Source organism: Bubalus bubalis, chromosome 4 (genome assembly GCF_019923935.1).
Source record: "Bubalus bubalis isolate 160015118507 breed Murrah chromosome 4, NDDB_SH_1, whole genome shotgun sequence".
NCBI classification, from domain to species: Eukaryota; Metazoa; Chordata; class Mammalia; order Artiodactyla; family Bovidae; genus Bubalus; species Bubalus bubalis.
The window spans coordinates 24,393,394-24,407,498 of record NC_059160.1 but is presented as its reverse complement, the minus strand read 5'-3'; the positions used below and the strand labels follow the sequence as shown (position 1 = coordinate 24,407,498).

Genomic DNA, 14,105 nt, shown 5'->3' with positions numbered 1-14,105 from the left:
TTTTAGTTCCTCTTCACTTTCTGCCATAAAGGTGGTATCATCTGCATATCTGAGGTTATTGATATTTCTCCCAGAAATCTTGATTCCAGCTTGTACTTCTTCCAGCAATGGATTAGAACAGTCAAAAAATATACCCTCACATTTATGGTTAAATAATTTTTGACAGGAGTGCTAAGACCATTCAATGAGGAACAAACAGTGTTTTCAACAGATAGATAGTGCAGAAACAACTGAATAGCCACATGCAAAATAATGGCTTTGGACCCCTTATCTCATACCATAAATAAAGACTAACTCCAAATGGGTCAAAGACCTAAATCTAATGGCTAAAATTTTTAATCTTAAAAGAAAACAGATATAAATCTACATGACCTTAGAATAGTCAATGATTTCTTACCTATAACCCAAGAGATTAACAAAAGAAAAAAAAAACTGGACCTCATAAAATTAAAAAATTTTTGTGCTGCAAAGGTAACCATCAAGATAGTGAAAAGATAACTCACACAATGGGAGGAAATATGTGTAAATAATATACCTGAAAAGAGACTTGTATCTATTAGAATATATAAAAACTGCTATGACTCAATAATAGTAAAACAATCAATTTAATAATGAGCAAAAGACTTGAATAGATATTTCTCCAAAGATAAGCCAATAAGCAACAAACATAAAAAGATGCTCAACATCATTAGTCATTAGAGAAATGAAGATCAAAACCATAATTAACACTTCACACACAACACAATGGTTATAACCAAAGCAGAAAATAACAAGTGTTAGCAAAAGATGGAGAGAAATTGGAATCCTCATACAGCTGATGGGGCTGTAAAGTGGAGCAGGTGCTTTGGAAAAGAGGCTGGCACCTCTTGAACAGTGCTGCTATAAAAATCTAGCAATTCTACTCCTAGGTATACATATCCACAAGAAATAAAATCACATCCATGCAAACACTTATACACAAATACTCATAGAAGCACTTCTCATAACCTCCTAAAAGTATCTATTCATAATAGCCATAGTCCAGCATAGTCCAGCAACTGATAAATAAAATGTGGTATATCCATTAAAATGAAATATTACCTGGCTATAAAAAGGAATGAAGTACTGATAAATGTAACTTCATGAATAAACCCTGAAAACATGCTGAGTGACAGAAGCCTATCACAAAAGGCCACACACAGAGTAACTTTATTTATATGAAATGTCCAGATAAAGAGAGCAGATAAGTAGCTGGCTAGTACTGGGGGTTGGGGAAGAAATGAGGAATGGCTCCTGATGGATACAAGATTTCTTTATAATATAATAAAAAATGTTCTAAAATTAATTGTAGTGATGGTTACACACTGTGTGAATGTTTTAAAAATCAAATGAGTTGTATACTTTAATCATGTGGATTATATGGCATGTGAATTACATTTCAATAAGCCTGTGATTTTTTTTTTTTAACAGCAAAACTAGAGTTGAATAATTTTTCATTTGTTTTCAACCTATGACTTTTACTGGGTCACACTTTCAACACAGACAAAGCAACAAAAACAAAAAGAACTGAGAATTGGTTCCCACTTAAGGGAATTAACACTTCTAGGTCAACAAGTATACCTGTAATTACATTAGTATACTTCTATAAAAGGCAATATGTAGAAAAAACAGCAACCTTGTTCTCCATGTGTTCCTCTCAGATAAGCCAGTTACTTTTTTCCCCCCTGTCCTAAATGGGACATAATTCTGTAGTGTGTTTATCTCACAGGATGTAATAATGGACATGAGAAGATAAAAGAACAAAACAAATTTTACTAACAAGGAAACAGTACTGAGTATGGTGCAAATGAACACTCCAGGTACATATATGAATCAAGTATCTTATACATAGAAAATGCAATCAACTGCCTTTTCCAAAAGGACTAGGGCGTCCTAAGTGAAACAGGAGCATTCTCTTTTACTATAAACTGGTACTATAACCAAGAGGCCTTACATGTAATTAATGATAAACTTGCTTATAAACAAGGCTTATTTACTGAACTTTCTGGTGTTACATAATGCTTTGTCACAGGTTCTCAGTGCTGTCTTTATTCAATATGAAGTGTCTTGCCACTGTATTTACCAGTACGTTACATGTATCTTTCTAGAAATAATTATTAGGGGAGGCAATGTGGGGAATGAGTGAAACAGGTGAAGGGGATCAGGAGGTAGAAACTACCAGTTATAATATAAATAAGTCACAGGGAAGGAATGTCATAGCACAGAGAATACAGTCAGTAAAATTGTAATAACTTTGTATGGTATATAACCATAATAACATTGAATCACATTTTACACCTGAAACTAATATAAAACTGTAAGTCAACTATACTTCAATTTTTAAAATAAATATTATAAATGGACTATAATACCTACATTTATGTCTATTTTATGAAATACTTTGGCACATCTCATCATGTATTTAGTATAAGATTAATACATTTTAAATGCCCAAGTTTTGCTGTCAGAAAACATCTTAAAAATATGCTGGTATCACTATGACGTACTTCACAGGTCATTTAACAAAAGAATAAAAAATAAAGTAAATATCTGGGAATAATATTAATAAGCTACACGGTGTCTGGAATATAATATACACTTAGTGAACACCGACTAAAAGAATGATGGGCTATATACATATAACTAAAATAAAAAATGATTCTTAAGCGAAACAATGAAATTATTTTATAAAGCAAAGGTAGTAATCTAGAATATCTCTGACAGAATTACACACTAACATGTTGACATGTTTACATACAGCAGGTTTACATAGAAGTCAACCTTCCTTTGTGAAGTCAGGATGTTTACTAACAAAAAGTAACATATACCCACTGACACAAAATGCTGCCTCTAACAAGGTTCAATACAGAACTCCATTAAAATTAACCTAATCTGACATAAGAGGCATTTTTCAAGGCTTATAAAACTTGTTTAATTAGTTGATTTCACATTTCAAAAAATAAAATACCATTTTGAAAAAAAATCTACTTTTGCTTATTACATAATGATGAAAATCCTCTTTAGAATAATAAACATACCCCAAAGGAAAACCCCTGCAGCCATCTTATCAGTTCTCTCACTGCAACAGAAACTGAAATACAATTTGCATAGTCACTATGGTTGGCTAAAGAAAGCAGGTTCATGTAACCAATCAGAAAACTAGAAAGTGGGCAATCCTAAGAGGAGAAATTTTTAATCTGCCTGGCAACAGCCTAAAAATAGAAACAATGTGCTAGTATGAATCCCAGAATAGACGTGAATATAAGAGGAAAACCACCAGCAAAAACACTTTATTTTCCTGGGGAAAATTATGTACCTTGCATTTCATCTAGAATATTAACTTGGAACTTTTTCTTACTAAGTGGCAATTAAAGAAAAATGAATTCTAAGCTAAATTAATTGACCAATTTCAAGTTACAGGCCATTGTCCATACCATTTTACTTATATATGTACACATGTATACATGTACATAAATATTTAAGTGTTCTTTTTTCAGGAGAAAAAGTTAACACTTTAATCACAGTTCTTACATCTCTAAACTTCTAAAATCTGTCAAAATCTGAACAGTGCTGCATTTTTTTTCTAACACTTTTCCCATGCAATCATTTGAGAATCTTACTTAAGAGTAAAAGATTTTACTGTGTATTAAAAATATAAAGATTAAATATTAATCAAAGCAGATCTCTAAACAGGTGGGGATTAGGCCTTATTTTTTGACACAAACTTGTTCCAACATATAGGGCTTTCCACACAGTCAACATTCAGTAACTGTTTCTTCAATCAAACTACAACAATTCCTGAGGAAAACAATCTTGTTATTCATGTCAAGTAAAAGTTAAACATATAAATATTTAATCTTTACAATACCGCTATGTTTGGTTTTTCAGTTTTGTTTAATGTGGGATAATATTAAAGTTGACAACATGTTTCTGTTGCCCAAATAAAAGAATGTTGTCATCATTCTAACTTTCCAACCTAATTATGCTTCAGTCTCTCTCAGCATTAGTCGCTCAGTGGTGTCCAACTCTTTGCAACCCCATGGGCTGTAGCCCACCAGGTTCCTCTGTCCATGGAATTCTTCAGGCAAGAATACTGGAATGGGCTGCTGTTTCCTTCTCCAGCGGATCTTCCTGACTTAGGGATCAAACCTGGGTCTCCTACATTGCAGGCATATTCTTTACCATCTGAGCCACCAGGGAAGCCACATTTATGTTTAGTATGCATGCTTATATGTATATAACACATTTACTCTGGAGAATCATAAAGATGCCAAGCAATGTGAAGTCTAATGTAATTAACTATGAAGCTCATGAGCTTCTAAAGAATGACCAAAATTAAAAATAACTAAATAAAAGGAAAATAAAGAGAAAAGGTAAAAGGGGAAAAAATTTGTTTTTATTTTCAAGACTTTAAATTATAGCTGTTGAAATGAAAGGTTGGTTACAATCAAATCATATTAAAACAAATGTGGCCTATCAAAGTTCATGTTTTAAATATCTCAAACCCTCCATTATGTTTTAATAAAGTGGTAAATTAACTTTTAAAATGTTTTCTTTGGTCAAAAAAGGAATTCATGTATTTGATATGTGGAAAGTCTAAAAACTTCATTATGAAAATTACATGTAAAAGACTTGTTTTTAATAAAGCTTATAAACAATGTGTTTAAGACATAAAAATGCAGAACAGTTTTAAGTAACAAAAAGAGCTCCAGTGAAGGATGAAAATACATCAAAAAAGCAATCCATTGGTAGTATATCCTTTTAAGGATAGCTAGATTCTAAAATTAAGTTTAACCAAGCCTTTAAAAACATAAATATTATTATTTTAAGCAGTGTTCCGAATGAAAGGTAACTTAGCTTATTGTTTTACTTATTTTTCTTAATGTTGTATTCACATGTGACTTGGATATTCAGATCTAACTTAGAACTGTATCCACATCTTTAAGACAATTTAAAACTTAAATGTAAATTCATCTTGTTCACTTACCTGAACAAACTATGATCCTCATCAAAAAAAAAGATATGAATTAACCTATGAGTTATAATTAGAGAGGAAGAATGTAACAAATGGGTCGAAATTTGATAACAAGGCACAACAAGTGGGAAAAAGTATTTTACAATTCCAGATATGTAAGTCAAATTATCACTTTAAATATATATCTTAGCACTTCATATTTCCTTAAAATTATTTAAAGCAGTTATTATACATTTTAATTTTACTGACACCAGTTTTATATTTAAGGGAACAAAAAAAGCATGAAATTTTCAAAGTAAACATTTTATCACACACCAATTGGAATTTTGGGAGGACTGAACTATCAATGGCACCTTAGTGTTAAAAATTAGTACAGCAAGTAAATACTCTAGCGAAGTTTAGATACATGCCAGAAATGTCAGCCTCCTCCATATCTCTATACTCTTACCCATCTCTAGACCCTGACCTCCTACAACCCACAGGAATTCAAAATGTCATCTGAGAACCAGATATTCTGTGGCCATAGCCTATGTGTACAGAAGTTTAACTCTAACAACAAACATAACTAAATTTAAAAAAGAAGCCTAATCTTTCATTTCAAAGAGCAAACTCAAATTCTTTGTACCTATAATTTTTCTCTTTTGTAGCAAAGCAATATTTGCTAGTATATTATCATTGAATAGATTTAACTAAAATTATGTTTACTGCAACTTTCTGAATTGATCTTATTTGCAAATCTGTTTTTCTTCTGTTAGAATTTAAGAAAAAACTTATGCTTTTGATAACAAGATCTCTCTTGGGCATACAACTCAGAATGGACCAGCATTCTTCCAGGGAGCAAAAAAAGAAAAATTACATGCCCACTCTGAAATCTCCCTGGCAAACAATGCATATAAGAGAATATAATCTACTTGCGTTAGGCAAATGTTCTTAAAAAGCTTACTTTCACAAGTTGGGCTACCAGAAGCTACTACAAAAATCTTGTGATATATTTTAAGAAAACACAGTTCCTTTACCAAAAACTAAGGATTATCACTTTGTTTTCTTTCAGAACCTAAAAAAAATCTGCAAATCTCACCAAAATATTATACTTTGAAAACTCCCTTAATCTCTCTCCTACTAACCGTTAGACCAAGGAAGCCAATGTTTTCCACCCATTCTATAAACATATTGACTGATGACCAGAAGTATTACTGAGATCTCATGTTCTTCTGTTCTCATCTAAATCTGCTCATATTAGTTGTGCTTGCTTACTGAATTCAGTTTATGTTTTTATTTTAAATTACAGACTACAATTAAACTTTGTATAAACTGATGAAATATGAGTGCAAAAAAAAAAAAAGCTTTTAGATCTGCATCAGTAGAAGATAATAATGCAGGAAAAAAACACAGATTGGAGAGAGTTGGCTTGGGCAAATCATTCAAGACCTTTAGGTCTAAAGTTTTCCATCTGGAATAAATGGAAAACAAAGGACCAAGAGGATCCTTAAATTTTGACTCAAATAAAATTTTAATAAATTCCTCTTGAAAACCCATTGCTCTACTGAGAAATGGCAAAGATAGCTTGGAGTACTTGTGTATTTATCAAATGCCTACATGGTCACTATTAGGACAGTTTTTAAGACACTAAATAAACAATGTGATTAAAAAGTTTTATAGAATTATAACCAAAAATTTGTTACACATGTAAATTTTAACATAAATGTGGAAAAGAAATATAGGCAGTAATACCATCTGTAGAAACTTTTCTACATGAATAACCATGAAAATTAGGAGAAGTACTCTATTTTCCATTTACTGCTATCTCTCCAGTAGACTATTTAATCCTAATAATAAAAACAGGCTTTCAAATGTGTAATTACAAACAAGACCTCTACAGAGCCCTGTCTTCCTGATAGGGTTAGTACACCCAGTTTTTATAAGCCAGATTTCTGAAAACTAACTCTACATAAAGAATAACTCAAATTCAAATGAGGGGTAGGGGGAAAGAGTACGCCTTTCTTACCAATCTCAATTCCACTTCTGCCCATAACCCTACTTATAATTCAGTTATATCCACAAGACTTCACAAGTAGTTGCTAAGCAACAGCAACATGCTGAGTTCAGGACTATTGGAAATCTGGCTGTCTGCCACATTAAAATATTTAACTGAGCCTAGAGCCTCCAGAATTTTAAAAAAAAAAAAAGAAAAGGAAAGAAAAGGAAAAGGAAGGGTTTGGGGAGGGAAACCCAAAGAAATACAATCATAAATGCAATACACCACCAAGTTCTTTTCAAGGGTTCACAAATTCAGATCAAAGACCTTATTTTGGTATTTTCAAATATTTATCATAGTTCGCTACAAAATTTTTTTATCATCCTTTAAATATTGGAATATACATTCTAAAGTTATTCTACTGGAAAAGACGTGATTAGCCAGGTCACTGTTAATGGCAATAACAACTCTCTCAATAATATACTGTGCAGAGAACAGTCCTTGGAGAAACTAGAAGGGCAGTCTCTATGAAACGACTCAGACTTCCTATTAGATCTTTAAGGCTCAGAAACAAAAAATTATACATTCTCATTAGAAGCACTCTATCCCTATAGGCGTGGCTAACTACCAAATGAAAAGAATTTTCTATCCTAAATTGCACATTTTAAACACCTCTAATACCTTAAAAATTAAGCATATTCAGATATGTATTAACAACCATAAAACTAACTGTCATTTTTCAACAGAAACTGAAAAGGCATTGAGTATGTTCCCTGACTCATTCACTGGTAAAAATGAAAATTAAGAACATAAAGACTGCTTGTTTACCTGATAATGGCAACTTCAAACCAATAGGAAACTTCATATTTAGTAGTAAAACATCACAGATATTTCCATAAAAGGCAAAAACAAGAAGTGTGGTATTACTGTTCTAGAAATCTTGACAAAAAGAGTAAGACCTCAGAGAAGATATAAAGAAGAAAACATTTAATTCAGAATAGCAAGAAAAATGGTATCTATAAACATCAAAATATAAGAAAAAGACTGACAAAACAATGAAAGTATGTGAAACATTAGAACTATGCTGGGTATATGACTCAATGTAGAGATATATCAAAGGCACAGAAAAGTAACAAGTAACCACAAGTTTTGAGAAACACTTTAAACCTAAAAAGCATAGTGGGCTCGCACCCCAGCCCTTCTCAGGTGCTAGGCCTCCTTCCTCCGCTCCTCCACCTGCCAGTCTTCTGTGGGAGCCAATCTCGGCTTATCTTCCGGGGAGGACAGTGCACTGAGTTGGGGTGCCTCGCACCAAGGGCATGCCAATCAGTGGGCAGCAGCCTGCCAGCCTAGTGGCTGCACCGCCAAATAGGCGGAGCTTGTCCCCTGGGTGGGAGGCGGGCCTAACACGCAGCTGTGGTAGCAGAGCAGCCCCCAGTTCAAAAAAAAAAAAAAAAAGCATAGTGCTAATAGGATTAGTACCAGAATAAAAGAGTATCTATTAGTGAATATAATAAAGACAAAAAACTCAAAAGGACAAAAAAAAAAAAAAAAAAAAATCAAATAAGCAATTCATAAAAGGAACATAAGAAAAAATATTCAACTTCGATAATAATCAAAAAAGACAAAACAAAGAGAAAATATTTTGTTTACATCAGATTGGCAACTACTTGGGATTCGTGGTGGCTCAGACGGTAAAGAATATTGTTAGCGATAATGTACAGCAATGAGTAGCATCATACACTGCTGATATAAGACTTCAGTGTCATAACTATTTTCAGGGGCAAATAAGCAGAACTGTGTATCACTTTGATACAACAAAGGGCTTCCCTGGTGGCTCAGATAGTAAAGAGTCTGCCTGCAAATCAAGAGACCCGGGTTAGATCCCTGGGTCGGGAAGATCCCCTGGCAAAGGGAACAGCAATGCACTCCAGTGTTCTTGCCTTGAGAATCTCATGGACAGAGGAGCCTGGTGGGCTACAGTCTATGGGGTCCCAAGGAGTCTGACAAGACTGAGCCACTTTCACTTTCACTTTGACACACCAAAGAATACATTGAGATATCCATCTTAAGTATTACTAATAATATATTTTTAAAAGGTAATGTATCAGGATATCTACTGTTGTACTATAATAGCAAACAACAAACAAACAAATTAATAATCAATCCCTAATAGTTAAAAAATACTGGAAGATCCACTAAAGAATAAAGAACAATAAGAGAAATCAAGAACACAGTAGATACTTTTTATTGGTGTGAATATTAAGTATACAAGTAGCTACAGAATTCAATATACTTAACAGTATAAACTTTGAAGTCAGACATACCTCTTTGAATACAGGTATGATCATTTCCTTCTTAAATAACCTGTCCAAGATATTTATCCTCTCCTTGACTCAGTATCTTCATCTATGAAACTGAGACTATTATAATGCCTGCCTTCATAAAAATGTTATGGAGATTAATGAGGACATAAATAGAAAATTCTCAGACATATAAGTAGTCAATAAGTATTCAAATGCAAAATAATATATTTCTAAACATTTATATATGCATATAAGTGATATTTCAAAGTCTGGAAGGATAAATGCCAAACTAGTTACACCAGTTCCCTTGCGGAGAAAAGACAAAAGATAAAATTTATACTTAAACCTGATATTTCAGTTTCAATTTTCAAATGACAACATATTTGTGTGATTTATCTTAACAGTTAAGCTCATTCCACTTTTCCCAACCTCTTTCATGCTAATGCTAAACCAAGGCAGCAGTGACGTGACGTTTATGAATGTAGACAGTGTAGTGACTCACATAGACACTAAGCTCCCGAAGAGACAGGGAAAGAAGGCCACCACTGAAAACACAAATTCCCAGCTTATGCCATGAGCAGCAAGCAACAGCTCCCTCATAATCACCTCATAATCACAGCATACACACAAAGTAAAACAGGAACTCTCAAGCACAAAGATGAGTACAATCAATTAAAAATTTCAGGGCAGGCGGAGGTAGGGATTATACAAAGGACAAACAGAAAGCTAAGAGATATGAGGGATATACCCAGAAGCAACTACATTCATCCAAGAGGAAGTATAGAAAAAAAGAACTGAGGGGAAAAAAAGGAGAAAAGTAAGAAAAAAACTTCACAGACCTAAAAAAAAAATTTTCCAAAGAAAAACTAATTACCAAAACAGACTAAATTAAATTTTTTAACACTTAGATAGACATGCTATGTTAAGATTTCAGAAAACCCGTATGAAGAAATACTAATAACTCAGAATTTTTTTAAACATCATTTTAATTACAAAGGAATAAAAATTACTGACATCAGACTTGTCATCAGCAATACTAAATGCTAAAATAAAACAACAATATCCCCAAAGTTCAGGGAAAAGTTATTTTTAGCCTAGAATCCTATTGCCAGAAAATCAACAAGGATAGAAAAAATAAAAGTATTACTTGTGAGCAAAGACTGAGTTAATAAATTATTGTAACATATATAAAGATATACTTACAGATAGAAGACAGCAAAAGACCCTAGAAAGAAACTCAGTTAAGGGAAATAGCAATGCTCCACAAAACAAGTAAAACTCATGAGCAGACTAAAATAATTGAGGACCGACCATCTTTAAAACAAATATTCTGGAACAAAATACAAGATAATTACAAAATGGGAATTAATGGACTTTAAGATTGTGGAATAAGGAACAAAGGAATAAAGAAAAAAATCTAAAAGTTACTAATAGTTACCTAAAAGTTGCTAATAGTTACTAAAAGTTGCTAATAGTTATCTATAAGTTACTAATAGTTACTAAAAGTTACTAATAGTTATCTAAAAGTTACTTAGGCTTCAAACTGGGTAAAATGACAAAAATATCATCAAATAAATATGTGCTATATATTACCTTATAATAAAATAGAGTAGAAAGGTTGAAAACAGGTTAAAATGATACATTAGGCAAATGCCAACCAAAAAAAAGTTAAGTATATGTATAAAACCTACATGTAACATATAAGAAAAAATTCAAATTTAAAATCCAGTAATGGAACAAAAAAGATATTTCTAATTAATAAAAGGTACAATCCACTAGAAACATTATGTCTGATATACCTAAATAATACCACTTCAGATCACATAAACCAAAAATATATTTTTAAAAATTCAAGGAAAAACTAATAAATTCAGAAAGATAGACACACCTCTTTCTAAACTCTACAGATGAAAAAAACAAATATTAAAAATACATTTCTCAATTAACATGCTGAAGTGAAGAAGTGAAGTCGCTCAGTAGAAAAGTAATTAGAACTGTATATCCAAAAAACCCAGAATACAAATTTTTATGAACAAAAATCAACATACATTAATATTGACTGTGCATATGGTGATAAGGAAATAGTAATAAATTCAAAGACCAACCCCCCCCCACACACAAAATTCACACAAGGCCACATTCTCTAGCCATAACTTAATACAGTTAGATAAACAATAATGAAATGAGAGGCAAAGTTATCTCCTTATAAATTAAAAAAAAAACTTTAGATTAAGGAGCAGTCAGTGGCTAAATAATATAAACAACAAAGTATTAACAAAATACCACCCAGGGAATTCAACTAAAATGATACTCAGGAGAAAACCTAAATGCACATATTAATAAAGAAGCACAAACTCAAAAATGCAAGTAAAAGTTATAAACCCAAAGAAAGTAACTACAATAAAAATTGAAAATTATCATGGGAAACTCAATAAAACAGCAAGCAATCAATGAAATCTAAAACCAGCTCTTTGAGAGACTTCCTAAAGGGGGAAAACAAGCAAGGAAAATCAAAAGAAAGCATAATAAACCACATTAGAAATTAAGAAAATATAATTATAAGACAATACACTTGGTTCAAATATTTAAGTATATTACATGTTATCAATGGAATACATGAAAAAGACTAAGGGATTTTAACTTACTGCAAACTCAATAAAATTCAGCAGTGGAAAGTGGCTACCAAAAATGTCAATGCAAACTTAAAACTGGAGAACAGAAGTACACTGTCAGAAAAAAGGAACATTCTTTTTAGTAATGTATTTACTTATGAGCATCACAGATAAAAAGAGACTTTTAAAAACAGTAGAATATTAGCGAGGGTGGGATGATTTGGGAGAATGTCATTAAAACATGTATAATATCATACATGAAACGAATCACCAGTCCAGGTTCTATGCGTGATACAGGATGCTTGAGGCTGGTGCACTGGGATGACCCAGAGGAATGGTATGGGGAGGGAGGAGGGAGGGGGGTTCAGGATGGGGAACACGTATACACCTGTGGCGGATTCATGCTGATGTATGGCAAAACCAATACAATATTGTAAAGTAATTAGCCTCCAATTAAAATAAATAAATTTATATTAAAAAAAAAATAAAAACAGTAGAATAAACAAGAGGATGACCAGGCTAAAGAATAACCTACAACAATGCAGTATATGAGCAAACGTCAGAAAAATGGTGGATATTTAGCCTATAAAACACAAGAGAATTTTAATGGCTTTCTTTAAATAGTGCAGATTTGTCATGTAAAAATTACAGAGAGATACACAGAGAAAGAGACAGACACAAGGTAGAGGGCAGGAACAAAACAATGAAAGGCCAATTTTGTTTCAAAATCTGCAAACGTTCATTGTTTTGGATGTCCAACAAAAGAAGGAACTGCCTTATAAAATTAGAGCCTTTCTTTTCTGTCACTAGAAACGTTGATGTAGAAGCCAGATAACTACCTGTCAGAAATAACAAACAGTAGACTCCAGTGCAAGGTGTGATGTTAGATCACTCACGTCCGTTTCACTTAGAAGATTTTCTAGGTCTACACTGCTTGCTAAACAAAAGTTGTTGCCTAAGAGAAGCACCAAAACTAAAACTTCAAATTTCATTCCCTAGATTTTTGGATCATGCACACTCAAGCTTAACAGTCTCGAAGACTGCACAACTTTATTATGCTCATGTCCTTTATTTTTGTCTTATATGCCTCTTTTTAGGTTTTTTTCTCTATAGATAGAACACTCTTTTTTTCCAACATCTTTCTTTGCCGTGACCCTGAACTCTAATAGTAATCAATAAATGTCTCTGTTTTGGTCTAACAACTCCTTGCCTCTTTATCTATATACATATATAAACCAGTCTATCTCCACTGTCTTCCTAGCCCAACATTCTCCCAAACATTGCCTCAAAGAGAAGTCTGAAAACATTTCCCAGCTGTGCTCTCTACACCAAGAGAACACATCCAGCCTCATTCTTCCACTGAACCTCAAGCACATTATTCAAAATTAATATATTTCTACTATCACCATTTCTCCAATTCTAATGAAATTCTTTACTTGGAGGAAATATATCCACAAATATACATTTCTATACTTCAACAGAACATATATTAAAACAATCATTTTTAAAATCCCAAGCAACACAGTCAAAGGGCAATGGGAAATAGTTTGGGCCCCTGAAACATGAGTGTGCCTTTTATCACAGTTGACCTCTAGAGTTCAAGTATTCAACTACACAGTAATAAAGGACCAACTACCCTTCATCTAAAGAACTGAAGTCCCAACTAAAACTAGCACTTTCAGGTTACAGAAAGAACCTGCTATTTAACTCCCAGAAAGAATGCAAAGGCAGAGAACTGCCTATTCTAATTCCTTCCCTCCATTTCTCTAAACTAGCCTCACTACCCCTTCTCAGCTTCATTCAACTTTACCTCCCCACTCTCATCCCTCTACAACTATTATATCAATCTGTAGTATATCTTATCATTGGCCATACTGATACAGTGTGAAAGAGTGAAGGACAGGAAACCTGGCATGCTGCAATCCATGGTGTCACAGAGTCTGACAAGACTTAGCAACTGAACAGCAATACTGATATATCAGTATGCATTTCTTTATAAACATAAATCTTCATATCTTTTCATGCGTGCTGAGTTGCCTTTGTTATGCCTGACTTACAATAATGGTTACCATATTCATTATTTTATATAGTTATTTTTATTTCAATGAGATTTTTTTGTATGCAATTTTTCAGACACACACACACAAAATAATAAATGCTCATGTACCTTTCAACAAGCTTAAGAAATAAAATTAGACTCAACAGAATTTCTAATTAAT

The 14,105-nt window shown here is 32.8% G+C and overlaps 1 protein-coding gene across 6 annotated transcripts in view; it reads right to left on the bottom strand.

The window, feature by feature from the left end:
• Positions 1-14,105, bottom strand: part of LOC102404182 (activating transcription factor 7 interacting protein) — a 115,588-nt gene that overhangs the window by 73,307 nt on the left and 28,176 nt on the right. The window contains exon 1 of one of the 6 annotated variants that reach the window (XM_044941188.2): positions 11,920-11,982. The exons of 3 other annotated variants lie outside the window; for them this stretch is intronic. The gene's annotated coding sequence lies outside the window, so the exon portion shown is untranslated. Of the gene's footprint in view, positions 1-3,056; positions 3,345-7,796; positions 8,380-11,919; positions 11,983-14,105 lie in introns of those variants that run through there. 2 more of the 6 variants (XM_025283293.3, XM_006055146.4) reach the window with 2 other exon arrangements.